The 4,759-nt window shown below is 30.7% G+C and overlaps 1 pseudogene; it reads right to left on the reverse strand.

Moving 5' to 3' along the window:
- The window catches only part of LOC105292302, a 41,367-nt pseudogene that overhangs the window by 34,412 nt on the left and 2,196 nt on the right, over positions 1-4,759 (reverse strand).

Genomic DNA, 4,759 nt, shown 5'->3' on the forward strand with positions numbered 1-4,759 from the left:
AAAAAAAAGTATACTTTTAAAGAATTTAAGGATAGTTTCCCATAATTTTAAAAAAATAAGAGTATGCATATTTCAAAATCCTTAGATGCAAATCTCTAAAAAGAAACAACAGAAGACAAAATAGTTTTCAAAAGGAAAGAAGAACGAAAGAGTAAATAAAAATTAAAATTTCAGAATTCAGATTAGACACATCAAATACAAAATATAGTTTAAAATAACATAATAAAAGACAAAGAATTAATAGGATAAGAAATATGCTCTAACCATAGTTTCCTACACTAGACAGAAATAAAACTAGATAATACAAAAAAAATTAACAATGTAAAAATAGGGAAAGATTAGCAAATATGACAAGGGAAATTAGTAGCTAATTGTTAATTGGTTGGTTTTGGTCTGGATAAAAAAAAAAATTAGTTTTAAGGAAGAAACCAAGAAGCTCTTCTCATTTAGGATAACCTAATTCTTAGATATAAATAGGTCTGAAGCATAACAGGCCTGTAGTCTTTGTAATAATGATTGGGATGATATTTATTATTTGACTATATTTGTAATAAATCAAGATAACCCAGGATATATTCTATTGAGCAGTGTGTTCACTCAAGAAAGCCTAGAACTGCTGTGAGCTACTTAAAAATATCAGTTGATTTCATTCGGTTATTTTTATATTTGAAGAATAGGTATCTCTGAATCCTTATAAATGCATAAAGATGTGCACATCTACATACAAATAAATACCCACAATGCACTGAAAACCCTAATGTAAAAAAAAACTACAGTGAATTTCTCAGCCTCATCTGTTATCTCACATTCATTTCCTATAAAAGCTACCCTCCCTAATTTAAATAGCCTAAAGAAACTGACAGCTTTCCAAGCAATTTCTCTGTAGAGACACAAATAACATGTTTTTTCTTCTTTCTGCCTATTTCTGCTTTTTAATAGGAACAAATGATTAAAAGCAAAGCTATTATCAACATAGAGATACTGAACACCAAGAGATAACAAGAAGCGGCAATACTTATTTTTTTTTTAAAGGTTTGTGTGTTAGATAATACATACAGAAATGGTTATGTTTTTAATTGGAATTATTGCTATCATTCTAGGTCCACAAGAGTTGCAGTGTTGCTGAATAAATAAATTATAATGCTAAATAAACCACTGGGTCAGATAGACAGGTGCAGCTGAGCATTAATTTTATCCTGAGGGAGAGTAAAGGACAAGGAGAGAGAGAGAGAGAGAGAGAGAGAGAGAGAGAGAGAGAGAGAGAGAGAGAAACAATAAAGGTTTGCGGGACTTTTAGTCTCTAGGACAAAAACTCCCTGCCCACTTAATTTTCCAGACCAATAGAGGGTGTGCTAGCATTTTCGAAAGTAAATCCTTATGTCTTTTAAGAAATCTTCACTTATGAAGATGAAATAGTGTTTTATAAATGAAGCTCTGCGACTGGTTTTGACTAGCATGTTTTAAATGTATGCAAGTATATTGCCTGTATTTTGAAAATTTACAAAATGTGATTGAATCGGATAACCAACCTATAGTTTTCATTGGCTATGAAAGAAAGAGTTTCAGTGCATTTAATCCATCAGCCTGTTCCTCCATCCAGTAACATGTTAACACCTAGAATACATTTTTCCATATTTTCCTCCACATATAGGATTTCCATTGTTATTGTTCATTTTTTTAAAAAAAAATTATTATGTTATACACTTTTTTGTATCTTGCTTTTTTCGCTTGAAAATATCTTTTGGAAATTCCTCAAAGACAAATTACTATAGCTTGCATTTATTCTTTTTAATAAATAGCCGCATATTATTGCCTATGGATATACCTGCATCACTCAACCATTCTCCTTTGAATAGTTTTATTTCCTCTTGAGATTTTCTTTCTAGGAGATTCACTACTAAGAATGAGACTGCTGACTCAGAAGGTATACCAATTATTAATTTCATGAAATGTTGCTAGATCGATTTCCAAAAAGTGCCAACACCTCATATTCCCATTATTCTACTTTCTTACATTTTCGCCTACAATATATATTCTTAATCTGTTAAGTTTTGCCTTTCTGATGGGTATGAAAAGATATCTGATTCCTTTAGTTCACATTTCCCTATTAGTGACTGAACTTTTCATGTGTTTTTGGCCACCAAGACTACTGGTTTGTGAATTGTTTTTAATATTCAATTGGTTTGCTTTCTTGTCAATATAAGAAATAATACCTTTGCAAATTTAAATATTAGTCCTACAGTTATCTGCTTTGCCAATTTTTTTTCAAAATATATCATTTATTGATTGACTTTGCTTTTGATATTTTCTTTTATATTTTTTCTGGATTTTTTTCAGCTAAGTAGGAAACTCATATTTTCTCACATAAATTTTATTTTATTTTCCACATTAAAAATCTATCCAGAAATTATATTTATGATTACCAGTTTTATTTTGTTCCTAGATGGATGGCCCATTGTTCCATTTATTAAATAATTTTTTTCTACTTAATTGTAATACCACTTATTTTTTTATATTTATATATACTTATAAATAAATATATGCTATGTGAATAATGAGATATAGTTTTGGATTTTTTTAGATCGACTTTTATTATTTATTTCTAATTTCATTGGATCATGATCAGCCACAGAGATCTGTGAAATATCAACTTTTAAAAAATTGTGAGGGTTTTATTTGTGACAAAATATACAGACTATTTTGTAAATGTTCCATGGACAACCAAAAATTATACATTCTTTATACAGACTATTTTGTAAATGTTCCATGGACAACCAAAAATTATACATTCTTAGATGTGAGCTTCTCTCTTTGTAGCTATTAACCAAGTTTACTGATTGTATTAGTTTTTCTAGGTCTTTATTTATTTTTTATTTACCACATTTGACTAATTCTGAGAGAGGTATAAAGAAATCTCACATTGTACTACATTGCAATTTTATAAAGTCCACCTTGCATTTCTAATAGTTCTCTCTTTGTTTATTTAGCTGTGATGATAATATGGTACATATGTGCTTAGGTTTGTGATTTTTCCTTTATATATGACTTTCATTACACAATTTTTCTCTTTATCCTATAGTTTGCCTTTAATCTGAAATTCCACATGGTATGATACTAATTTTACTTGTTCCATGGTTTCTTTTTGTATTTGCTTGTCTTAGTCCACCCTTTATATTCAATCTTCCTTTACTACATAATTTTAAGTAGTTTCAGGTAAACAGTAAGGCTATGTTTTGATTTTGACCTACTTAGTGATCTGTGTTTTCACAGGAAAATTCAGTCAGTTCACATCTAGTGTAATGACAAATATTCTTGTGTAATGCCTTCCATCTTACTTTATTACTTATTTCACATTTTTTCCTCTTATTTATTTCATTTTGTTGCTTGGATTACATTTCTGTAAATTCATTCTTCCCCTTGTAAATTGGGAAATTCTTTATTATTTTATTGTTCCATTAACAATTGCCATTCTGTCTTTTTTACCAGTTACAAATTTCTCTACTAATATTGGAAAACTCTCACTTACCAAGATCTTCTATATGCCTCATTCCTACCTACACTGCCTTTGTTTTCATGAAATAGTTTAATATTTTTAATTTTAAAGGAATCCAATATATTTATTGGATTATTTAATTTATTATTACTTAATTTCTTTGTCTTTAATTATTTTTCATTTAATACATCTGTACCATGAGAATTTTCCTTGTGGTAGTTCCCTTCTGTTCTAAAAGATATCATTAATCATGCTAAACATTTAAATCTTTCAAGGTATCTTTTATCTGATGCTTAATATTAATTTTTCTACAATTTTTAACAATCTCACCTTTCTCCCTTTTATGTCATCCTGTTATTTTCCATTAACACTGTTTCTGAGTATTTCAGAGGCAAGGGTGATTTAGCTTTCTCCCATTTAGTGACATTTCCCCCCTCAAGCCCTATTAGTGTTTTTTAATTTTAATTTTTATTTTTCTTTCATACTGTCTTTTAACACGGAGCCATCTCTCCAAAAGCACCATTTGTCAACAGGGGTGTGTATCTTCCTTTTCTGTTTGAATGTCTCTCCAATTCCTTTCTCAAGCCTACAGCTGAAAAGGTGACCAATGGTTACAACGTTTCCATGGTGTAGATAGCTTTTATGTTCTGTGGCTCTACTAGGTCAAATACAGTATCTTCCTCTTTCTCACAAGCACATCTCTGACATTTGGAATTATTAATTGCAGGAAAAGCTATTCTGACCATTGAGCAGGTCGACAGAAAGTGCTGGGAGCTTTTTATGTTTCGACTTCAAGATGCTGGCATTTACTCCTTACTTCCTATCTTGATGATTTTCTGAAAGTTGTACTCTTTGACAGGTCATAGTAAGAGAAGTAGCAATGGTGACAGAAAGGGGAGGGCAGAGGGATAATGTTCTCTGATTAGTGTAGACCCCAAAGGCAGCAGACAGTGGAGAGGGCCAGGATGTCCTTTTTACAGACCTTCAAGCAGGCAAAGCATGAGTGGCCACTTGGTGCAGTTTGAGGTGAGCTTCGATTTATATATAGGTGACAGGCAGTGATAGTTTCTTTATAGTAATTGTAATTTGTGTGTATTTTTTAAAACTCTTTATCTTTATAGAACTTTAATGACAATTTAAGATGGCTTGTAAACCATAAGACTGTTTATATCCTGAACTGGGCTTGAGTTCAGTCCTCTATCAAAATCTCTGCTCTTATTCTATTAACTCTGAATTCTTTCTTGCATATTTAAATTTTTCTTCCCA

This window comes from Pteropus vampyrus, unplaced genomic scaffold (genome assembly GCF_000151845.1).
Source record: "Pteropus vampyrus isolate Shadow unplaced genomic scaffold, Pvam_2.0 Scaffold55, whole genome shotgun sequence".
In the NCBI taxonomy this organism is placed as follows: Eukaryota; Metazoa; Chordata; class Mammalia; order Chiroptera; family Pteropodidae; genus Pteropus; species Pteropus vampyrus.